This window comes from Anopheles moucheti, chromosome X, assembly GCF_943734755.1.
Source record: "Anopheles moucheti chromosome X, idAnoMoucSN_F20_07, whole genome shotgun sequence".
Taxonomy (NCBI): domain Eukaryota; kingdom Metazoa; phylum Arthropoda; class Insecta; order Diptera; family Culicidae; genus Anopheles; species Anopheles moucheti.
In genome coordinates, this window is record NC_069142.1 from 1,791,837 (window position 1) to 1,804,123 (window position 12,287).

Sequence of the window (12,287 nt, forward strand, 5' to 3'; positions counted from 1 at the left end):
GAAGTAAAGGAATCTACGGGAACCAGAACTTTTCCACCGATTACTGGACGCTTTTCGGTTGTGTGGAAAAAAGCGGGAGGTGGGAAAAGTTTTTCCCTCACACTACGGCTGGCCAAATTTATGAACCCTCGCACATACGGCACCCGGCAAATACATGGTGGGCTGATGCTGGTGGTGGTACCGATTTGTTGGCAACATGTGCCCCCTTCTGTTGCATGTGGAACCCGGCCCCGCACGCTGTTGGAGCGAGTCCTCTCACGGGAGGCATACAGCGACCGTATCGATGTTACTTAATTGAGAAACAATCAAACCTCACACTCGATTTTATTGGAGTTTTCAACTAGTTGCGAATGAAATGGGGCCCTCCTGCCAAGGGTCTGCTAGGATGTGCAGGTGTAGATGGTGTCGGATGCACCAGCGGGTTCCCAGTAGCAGCTGGAAACCTCCCCGAAATAAGCGGTTCCTCTTATACGCGGATTCGGAGATACGCGGTTTATAAAATTTTTTTATAAATAAATAAATAAAATAAGTATTTATAAATATTTTTCCAGGGTTATAGCGTTCCGCTATAATAGCGTATCTCGGGGACTGCCTGTACTTAATATTCATGTACATAACACTCATGCAAAGACATTCAAAAAATTACACTTAAGACACATTTTAATGTTCTAAGTTACTATGTTTCTTAGATACATTTATTCCATTGTAAGTAATCATAGGAAAAAGTTTGTAAGAAAATTAAATTCAGTCATAACATAGTATCAGTAACAGTATAGAACTTTAAAAATTATATTTTTCCGCATGTAAAAGATCAACATTATAAATTTCCTAATTTACCTGACACCTGCTTTCTCTTACCTTCGACTAACTTTTGAACATTACGTTTCATTGTGTGGGTGCAAGCTACTTTTAATACACTATTGAGATGATGATTTTGTTTTTATTAATATTCGTTTCCGAAGAAAGTTGTTCGCAAACGGCGCCCCTACGGTTACTGCAATTCTTAATTCTAGCATGTGCAGGAGGTGTTTGATTTAATAAAAAGGCTATAATAAAGTAAATAAAAATAAGCTACAAGGCAAGTATGTCCATATTTTACGACTGCACATCCTTCTTTGTGGATCGCTAAGCCTTTAGCAATGCGCAACAATAATCTGTGCAAAAATAAAGCACATCAAAATAAGTAATCATAGAAACTACGTATATTGCATCAACGTTCGTTATTTCTCTATACGCGTAAACAGCGGTGGTGGATTATTTTACACAAGTGTGCACACAAGCTGCAGCAGAGATGCAGCTATGCGTAAAGCTCTGAAAGAATCTACCGAGCACCAGCATCGTTGCACCAAAATAAAAAAAATATATATATAAACAACCTTTGGTACGTGGATGGACGTATAGAAATGGTAAGCTTTTCGGATTTAAGATGCTTTAGCTTCTTTTTTTTATTCGTCTTTGTACTTCATGTTTCTTACGCTCAGTAAAAGAGGGATGTTGTTTTTTAGTATATTTTTCCGACGTTTGCTATAATACATACAAAACACATGTGGTGGATACGTTGTGGATGCTCTGGGAAGCGGAAAATTCGTTCGTTCGTCAAGCGCTTTTTTTCTTCCGCGTTATGCAGGGTTTTTCGAAAGATGATTAAATGAATATCTTGAGGGGAAATTAAATGAATATCTATCTATTATAATAGTGGGGTTTTACAGACATTGATTATATTAATTGAAGCCTAGAAGCTATAAGGTTTACTATAAAATATAAGCCACTGCATATTATAATTTTTTGTGAAAACAAATGGTCGGAAAACCCCTGCTTAGACGGTGTTCACCATTCTCAGGCTTTCAGCTCGGCGAGATCGGGTCACATTGAGCAGCATCACCCAAGGGGGCAAGGAGCATATGGACGCGTCCTTTGGCTTTGAAATATTTCCTCCCTTTATTTTTTTGTCGTCCATCGGGCGCCCCCTTGGGGATGAGCGAATGCAATTTTGTAGCGCTGCAGCCAAATCACACGTACAGCAATACATACACATTGCTCCACAGGGTGGGACAGATGCCTGGGACATATATGCCATATGCATGTTTTGTCTCCACCTCCCCACGTGCGGGGCGGGCGACGAACCGTGAAGCAATCTTGTCGAATTTGTTGTCCGATGTACCGATACACACACTCGCAGCAACCCTCCCACGCATTACCCCCACGGGACATTTCGGGGAACAATGCATTAAATTCGCAGAAAATGGCAATTTTCAACTGCCACGCTGTACAGCGTCGGTCGGGCACAAGAATCAATCAAGTGGCGCGATGGCCGGAAGCGGGAATGAATGCGCACCGGGAGCCGGGAGCGTGCGAGCACAAACTCTACTAATTAAGTCACACTGCTCGATAAAACTTGCGGTCCCCGAAATCCCTGCCCAGCCGAACATCGTCGATATTGGGCCGGGTAATGCGTTTGTCCTAGCATCGGAGGTGTGTGGAGGTGTGGCGACGGTGAAGATACTTGGAACACTTTCCCACATGGGCCAATTGGGAACAATTAATTTAAATTCGATACGAAGCGTTTATGGTTCCGGCCACGGGTTGGTTGGGATGAAGTTTTGCGAAGAAGGTTGGTGCTGGCCGGTGTTGCTGGTAGCGGCAAGGATGGCAGTTCGAAGCGAGGTTAGCAAACGAATGGTACAAGGCGTTTATCCCTTTAACGACACTCCTTGAACCTATTAAGTTAATAGTTTTCGTTCTGTACTCACCAGAGACGGCCGGGCCCGAGACCCGAAACGGACAACCCCTCGGACAACCCTCGCTGCCCATCCTCCATCGCATGTGCCCGGCGACGGTTATGTTTATGCGATGTTAATCCCATGATTTACATTAACGGGACAGCAAACGCTCTCCGGACTGGACCGGGTGTGGTGCTTCCCGAGCACGAAGACGCAACGGAAGGTTCACTTGTAAAAGGTGGTAGAGAAGATGGAGAATGGTTAGTGCTGTCGGTGAGTGTTTTAATGCCGGTAAATTTTCACAACCTCTTCTAACGGCACATACACACACACATACACTCACACACCTATACATTGAACACTACTAATCGACGCTGGACAGTACTGCGGTGGTGTATTTAAGCAGTTACCACGACACTTTACCATGTCCAAAGACTTCTGCAAACGCTTATGCTGATAATGCTTTGCATATGCGTGCAAAGTACTGCTGGTGCGACATTTTGTCCAGCAGTTAAAATGTTGATGAACGTTTCTATTACACGTAATGTCGAGGTACCGGGCAATTGGTACATTCTCTACTCGCATGCGGTGGTATACGGTCGGAGAAGTTGGCGTGGGGGACCTTTCTTTTTTGTGTATGCGTTGAAAATCATAATATATCGAATACGGGTTTTTTTTTTGTTCTGTGTCGCTAAACATAGATTTTACTGAATGATTTGAGTTGTTATTAAATTAATCAGCTTATTTTAATTGTTTGCTAGAGTTTTAATCACGGCACAAGCTTGCGGATATATTACGGTTGTGTAGATTTATTTGACAAGAATTATTTGAGAAAGGATGACGTCCACAGTTAGACGTGTGCATAATGAGTCAGAATGAATGAATGAACTGAATTTTGTTAGTAGGTGAGTTACAGGGTAGCCCGCAACTCTTTAAATGTTTCCCATCAATTTTTGAATCCGTCCCACAAGTTTTTGATAGCGTCCCACATATTTTTGAATTCGTCTCGTGGTTTTTTGACGGTTTTCCATAAATTTTTAAAATCGTTCCAAGGTTTTTTGACGGTTTCCCAAATAGTTTTGAATGCTACTTTAAATAATTGTTGATTGAGTTGATTCAGTGAGATTGACACATGATTGAGTCAAATAAGAATGGGTTGCTATTTAACAAGCAATTTCAGCGATTTTAATTGTTTTTTTATTGAATTGATCAATAAAGGTATAAGAACAGTAATTGGTACGTCAAACTGAAAAAAAAATGAAAATTATTATGAGAAAAGAAATAAATTAGCACCGAAAAGGTTGAATGAAACCATTTTTATTCAACAAAATTTTCACCAAGAATGATCTTCTGCAACATTCTGTACTCTACTTAAAGAGCACACTGAGCAGGCTATTTTTTTCGACAGCTAATCGTTGTATCGTGGACTATATTGTCTCACACCTTTATTTGTCTACTTTTCCGCAGGACAGTGATTACACTACATGGAATTATTAACGTTTGTTTCTTTAGGTACATTAGAGACTTAATATATGTATGAAATATTGGACAATAGTTGGTATTAACCTCAATTACATGCAATAATCGTTCTTTTGTGACAGCTTTACCATCATCCAGTGACAGATTATTGTGCAAACAACTATTTTCCTAGCAATTATATGCAATGGAATTGTAATTGGATGACAAATTATCCGATATGAATTGCCGGCAAAGTTATTGTGGTTGGTCAACAATTGTTATAGTAATTCGCTCTATCAGCTGATGTTGAATGTAGTAATGACACCTGTACCACGATGCCGGGAGAAAGAGGAGAAAGCGTTCAAAAATTGATTTCTTCTATCAGGATATCATGATACACTAGGCCCGTCATCGATCATTCTTCCGTTCGTACCGTTTGTGTGTCTTCCTGCCCGTCCATCCGTTGGCAGGCGAATGTAAACGATAGCACCAAAACGGGGAGCACACATCTCCGACAGCAGACTCCGTTTTATCCGACCATGCCCTGATGCCAACGGCTTTACCCGGGGAGGCACCGCGTGACAGGGATCAATAAACGTCACTTTTGCGGCATCGCCTATGTTCACCCCATTTCGGTTGTATTTTACCGACGCATCGACTCCAGTGCCAGTGCGTCAGTAGCATAGCAGCCACTTTATGCGTTACGGTACACATTCGATAGTGACGAAAGTGCTGCTCAAGTAGTCTGCTGGAGCGATCGATAAACCGTTCTCTCGGGCATCCGTTACTGGACAAGCTCTCCGGTGCTCATTTCGCAGGCGGACAAAGATGTAACGCTTATTACACATTCGATAAGGGAAAGTGTTTGCTTTTTTTCCGGGTTTTGCGTACTTCGCAAGACTATCAAGATTCCCATTCCTGACTGCTCTTTGCCAGCGTGATGCCGTATTGCAGTGCGAGAAATTGCCATCTAACCTGAAACATAAGTTCTCCGGCACCGCACAGTGGGTTCTGGGTTTGCGAGACGGGGGGTTTTTGCGCTTATCCCAAAAGCCAATCTCATTGCAACATATCTCACACAACCCTCCTGGTCCGGTAAATCGGCAAAAGAATCAACTCAATCCCGTGCCAGCCAAAAGTCAATCTCGGCATGTATGAAACATTTTGGTTTTGGCTTATCCGTTCACACACATACAGCACCGCAAGTGGGATTGACCAGACCAGAGAAGATTAATGCTTTTGTGGGAATTGTGGAGGGTGAAGTGATCAAATGGTACGTTGTGTGTGTGACGGACGGATGGGTTGGGTTGCAAACGGTTACCTAACTCCTCTTCCGTACTCCCCATCGTACGATACGCCACACTTATCAAGCATGGTTAGCAAACAATGAGCGCAGCATTTCAGTCATCATCGATGCAATATGACAGGTGGTAATCTTATATTCTTCCATTGAGATTTATCGCTCACTGTACATTGCTGCAGTGCGCTTGCATTAACGCGTCAATCTTAACGGACAGTGCGTTTTGTGCTGCAAGCGAGAGGGTGCAAGAGTAAGCAAAAGAAAAAAAAATTGGAGGAAGTTATGCACCTGTTACAATATGACGTGCAGTTATACAGGTCCTGTTTTGTATCAGATTCCCTTTTCAACTGCTCTTGATTTCAATTGATTAATCAGTCGAATGGAAACTTGCTTGCGGAGATGTGATGTTATATAGTCGAAAGTTGTTTAAATCAGAATTGTTGTTGAACATATATGTTGAAGTAGTTCATGTGTAATTGTTCAATAATATATTTTTTGTAGTTAATGTAGCCTTCTAAATTTTTAATTTAACAGAGAGTTTATTAGTTATTATTCAAAATAGTTGATAGAGCTTTAAGGATAACATAATAAAAGAAAAATAAATAAATGTTTGGTAAAACCCCAATTTTCCTTAAGATTCGTTCTAGAATTTGTTTACATATAACTTAATTTATACTCTACTATAAATTAAGAAATATAAATATCAGTTGCAAATATACTAACTACTTTATACTCTGCTCTGCTATGAAATGGAGACGCATGGTACTTTACGCATGGAGACGCCTGGTACTTTACGATGTATCTGAAAAAATCAGAAACATCTTCAAGTATCAAGCGTCTTCATTACAAGCGTCTTACACATCAATTGCCAAACTCTAACAAACCTTGTCAAAACAAATGGAAAACCAATCGGCATAATGCAGACTTGTTAGAGAAGGGCAGTTTTCGTTGCGTTTGTTTTTTGTTGACTCGCGACAACCCAAACTGTCAAATGCGGCTTTTGCATTGCTAAGCTAGCAAACTTATGGAAACAAATGAAACTCTGAGACAGTTGGTATTATTTCAGTTCGCAAGTTAATAGCATTTATTTCTTCCTTTTTGTTAAAAAATGTTGTTTTGTAATTAAACATCATTTATGCTTTTGCGTATCATTTTTCTCTGTGATTTTGGAACTGCTGATGCTGATGAAACCGTAATTTCAACTTGTTTGATTTGTATAATTTCAATTTGGTTCTGCTATTGTTGCGGTTTTTGTTGTTCTTATATTGTTTTGCTGATTTCATTTTGTTGCTCTTTGCTGGTGAATTTATAGGTCTATTTGATTAAATTGTTCGCTCTTAAATGGAGCATCTTCTTTAAACATGGAACAACATGAACATCGTGGTGTACATCATGAATCATAAAGGTTCTTCTTCTTATTTATTGGGATTCTTATTTATTCGGGATGACTCAATCATCCTCTCAAATATGTTTAAATAGCTATCTACTACTTCACAAATCCCTGTTCAAATCCATGTTCATCAAATACTACTTCACAAAAATAGCTATCGTTATTTTGTGAAGCAGTGTGTAAAATAGAATGATATAATAATTGTTTATTGTAAAATGTAGATTTTAAACTTCAAGTCTTTCATACGAGTTCTCTAGAATCACTGCAGATATTAAAGTCAAGTTATCGCATTGGGAAGGTACTTTCCTCGGACTTATCCATTGCCTTTTCCAGGCTACTAGTTTAATGTACAACAATAATACAGCAGCAATTACTTTTACAACCGTATGGTAAGGATACGAAAATTACATTTCTCTACATTCTGCTACAGTACGATACCTTTCGGACGAGCATATGAGCAGGGGCCAGTCAACGTCTCCAGCAAAGCAACCATCCGGTTTGGCTTGGTACCCGATACGCTGGCAGGCAAGGAAGATCCCTTTCGCACTGTTGCATTCCGGCGTTGCATCCTCGTGCTCAGGATTGGGGTGAATTTATTTCACTTCGCTTGTTGAAATTCTATGCGGTCGGCGCATCCAGCGTCTACGACTTTTTTGTTGCTGTTGTCAGACGACATCCGATTTAATGGCGTCCAAAGGTGGGGTGGATTTGGAGCAAAGGGCCCCGGGGACGGGCTGTATAAATCCTGAACCGAGGTGCCACGAAAGCGAGATCGTATCGCTGCTGCCCGGCGTGGCGATCTCGGGCGGTCGCATCGTAGATCCCCCTGCTGTTCGATGGATTCGCCATACCGGGAAATTTTTGTCTTCTCTCCTTTATTTCGCTCCATCCTCAGCACACTTCACATCCACAAACCATAATCGTTCGCTTAAGGACGGACTAGCGCCACGAATTTGGGGCGCCTGGCGGATTGCAACGGGGTAGCAAAGACGCTGGATGCAACCGGACCCAGCGGCCCACCGTCGGTGTAGAACACGAAAATAAATTTCCGGGTAATTTATGTTGAATAAATTTCATGTGTATATGAGAAGCGCCATAAATATTGTCTGTTTCAACATGAATACGTAATTTATTTTCGCGCTCGCTTCGCAGGCCTGCCCAACTATCTCGTTCACTATCAACACACATTAACACGCTGTTTCGCTTGCCTTTCGCGCACGGTCGTGCCTGCTCGCTCGGACGGTACCGTCCGGCCAGCCGAAAACCCTTTGTTTGCCGATCTAATATTCTTTCCTGCTCCTACTTTATCTTCCATCTGTTTGCACTTTTGCATCACGGTGGCCTTAATGGTGGCATTTGTTGGAAAATTGATGTCATTGAATGGGGATTTTATCCTTTGGCGAGTAATGGACCCGTGCACGTACAGCATGCGCACCGAGGGTATGTGGAACACTGGAGCATCGATGTGCGGTGAATGGAATCGGTGTTTTGAATTTTGATTGCCTTTTATGGACCAAAAAAAGTGTAATCGTGTTTATTTGTTTAGGGGCAAATATATTTCTTAAAACAGAGAAAAATGCTTTAATAATATGAAATATTTCATATAAACCATTGGTTTAACACAAAGGGAAAATATATTAAAATGCATTTACTATTCTTTTCTCTTACTTTTACTAACTAATGAGATAATTTTTCAATTGGGTCAGTTAATTTAAAATACGCATTAACCATTTTCCCTTCCCAATTGGGTTCCCAACAGCTTGAAGCTATTTTCCAAGATGAGCAAAGTTTTATCATTCTAATCATGATTAAAACATTTGTCCATCGTACGGACCAGTGTGCACCTATCGTGTGCCAAACACCGTTTTTCCAAAATTGGCTCTTCTAGCATGTTGAGAAAAGAAAAAAAGAGGTGACCGTATTTCATGGCTTTTCTCCACCAAAAACTTGCACATCGTGAGTTCGTCGTCCTCGGCCAGACACCAAAACGCCTGGTTGAAAATGCATCGGCTACGTTGGTTCGCATTGCTGGACATACCGGACGGTATCAACTGTGTTTTTTTTTTGCCAGCCAGAGTGGAAACTCTTTTTTGTTGCGCTTTTGAGATAGGATAGGTGATGTAATTCGCTTCAGTAATATATTTTATTTTGTATCAAAAATCAAAATCGTGAGTTGTTAAATAAGGCAGCAATTTAGAGAATAGTAAGTGAGCTGGATAAATATGTTGTAGTACAAAGTATCACAAAAACTGACTGAATCACTCTATTCAGAAGATTCATGAATCTTCTAAAATTATTTATTTCTCACGGACGTATCGTAATGTATTATGAATCTTGAAAGAATTCTCATTTATAAACTAAGAAATCTTGTATCGATGAAATAATCTAGTTACAGTTAGTATTCGATTGCGAATATCTTGTGATGAACAGAACATATAAGGATTTATGAAACTTTTGAGAATCGATTGTTGAACTAAAAGACTCCTTACTGAAAAATTCGTACTATTTTAGAAGAATTTTATTTAAAAAGGATTTTTTTTTGGTTTTTCACCCTTTGAAAATTTGTGTTCATCAACAAATTATTATAGTTTAAGAATATTTCTAAATTCTTTAAGATGTTTGTTCTAGTCTGTAAAATTAAATAGTCTTTTTTATGAAACGCTATTCAAATCACAATACTTTCTTATGTATTTGTTCCATCTTTCGTTGAACCGTCACAACTGCGAATCGTTTACGGCATGACGCGAACGACTCAAATCTGGCAGATGCTTAGAATAAAGGGTGAAAACAAAAAAAAAGAAAATTACCATTAAAAGCAATGTCGCAGGAAAATGCTCGAATAGCAAAAGGCTGTAATGCCACAATGTAGTGTCCAATATGAAAAGAATTATAGTTCCACATATGTGAGGCACGGTTGGCAAAACACAATTGGCTTCAGAGCGCAACAGAAAGGGACATCAAGCGAAAGGAGGGAAAAAAACGCGACACAACGCGATCCCAGTAAAAATAAAAACACACACACACAGACATAAAAACGCGGATGTCGCTGTGTGTTTTGTTGTGCAATATAAATTACAATCATGCCACTACCGTACGATCCACTAGTTCATATTCCGGCCGCCACGATTGCTTCGGCAACAATCCTTGGATGGGATATGATTTAGATAAGCCGATTAGATTGCGGCTGCCCATTACCCGCCGGTGCGGCTCGTGTTGCGATGGTTGGCGAGATGCGCATCCGCGTTTGAAGCGTTGTTTGAAGTATCGCTCGTAAAAATAAACTTATACAAAATTATATCCACTAATGTGTCATCTGCAACAAGCCAACGGTGCTTCGGCGTTCCGTGGGCGGTGGGCGGAAATGCGAGAAACGCGCTGCCTGGCGCTGGCTGGGTTGGCTGGATGACTTCAGAGAGCAGGAATAAAAAAAAACACAAACAAAAAAAAAACACAAACGTAACGTGAGCAATAAAATGCGGGGAAAGAGCCGAAGCGGTTGAAGCTGTGGCGATGTGGGGATGTAGGATAGACCGTACAAAATATACACCACCGAGCCGGACCGGTGGGAGGGGTAGAAAACGGGAGCATGCGTTGGGTACGGCCGCGAACACACGGTGCTCGGGAGACAAACACCCACTACCGTTTACAGCTGCACGTTAGCATGGCGCATCGGTGCGCCCATTGTAAGCGACCCGTAAGTCCGTGACGGAAGCAATAAACGACAGCAATGAACAGCAGAAGCACTTATCCTTCTTTCCGTGCAAATATCCAATGTAGATGAGCATAAATTTTCATCCTACTTCCGGCGACTTCCGTCCATCCGAAGGAGTACGTGGGGGGGGGGGGGGGGGAGGGGAGGGGAGGGGTGGAATGGTCGGTTTTTCTTTCCCGTTGCGTTAGTGTTGGTGGGCGACTTTCGCCCACTTTTCCACACCGCTGTGTAAGTGTAATGGTGCCGCGGTTGTTTTCGGGCCATTCTTCGGTGCGGGGTTTTTCGACGAAAGCCCGTTCCCGTTTTTGCGGGCGTGTTTTTCAACAAAACCCGGGACAGGATCCGGGACCCGCAGCGCAGGCAGGACCCATGGCGCTTCTTCTGCAATGCGGATGGCAACGAAAAAATCAACGTAAAACTTACTCTCACTCGCTCGCTCGTACAACACGGCACCGCACCGACCTCAGGATATCGTAACCTAATTTGTTTCTGCGATCCTCTTGCACATCCATTTTGCGCTCTGTCACCTTGGGTTGCTTTTTTCTGTTTTCCCCTCCCCCTCTTTTACTTCTTGATCTGTTAGGATTTGGGGAAGAGTTCCTCCACGCTAAATACGGCAAACGGAAGTGTACGGTTGAGTTGAGCTTTTCCGACCTCTTGGGACCCTTGGGGAGGAAACGTGCAACAAAGATGGCGCCCGCGGTGTTCGTGTCAGGAAGTAGTTTTCGCGTGAGGCGTAGTAACTGATCCGCCTGCCTTTGCTAAAATCCTTCGGGTGAGTTGTTGTAGCATTTTCGCCTGTTGAAGCACGGCACACACGCGTACGGTGGTTACATTGGGCAGGCAACACCGACCTGTTGAATAAATTTTATATGAATATCGTATCAGTAAAAGCAGGCTTGTCCAACCTGTATGCCTGTGTGCTATGGATATTGATTTATCGAATCAATTATAATAATAAATTTTTGAAAGTCCTGGTATTTGGACCTTTATAAATATTTATGAATATGAATAGTATTTTAAGAAAAGATTTTGATATAAGGAATATTTATTATCTTAATTTTTGTTGGGTTTCTTGTATCTCATCAGACACTCAAAAAAGGTGCATATAAATATGTGCAAAAATGATAATCTGAGCCACTTTTTCTATTGAATTAGGGAATGAACTCTTTTTGTTTTTTTTTAATGAAGGAAAAAAGAATCAAAATGTAAAAAAATACTGGGGATAGGATTATCCCACAATAAAGCGCCCTTGCCACATTCTAACTTCCCTAATTGTCTGGGGACTCGTCTCTCTCTGCTCCGTGAACTTTTCCCGCTCTTAACCCCATTTCCTTCTTTTATTTTTACACTCCTACATTCCTTAGATTTAATTTATTATAGGTTAGTCTTAAGGTAACTTTGTGTAGCTCTAGTAGCAGTCAATTAAAGCTTGTGAAATGAAAATAATTCCAAAATCATTGAAAAATTTGCATATGCATCCCTAAAAAGAGAAGATTTAATTATAAACAAAATTTTAAAAAAGTAGTAAGAATTAATTCCGTTAATATTAACTCTTTAAATGACCGAAATAAGGACAAAAAGTTAAATTTTTTTATTGTTGTTTATATTAGTCCCTTCATCTTCTTGGTGTAACGTCCTATTAGTTTATGCTTACCGTGTTGGAAAATCAATATCATGTGACAAAATCTTGGGTCCTCTAAGTAC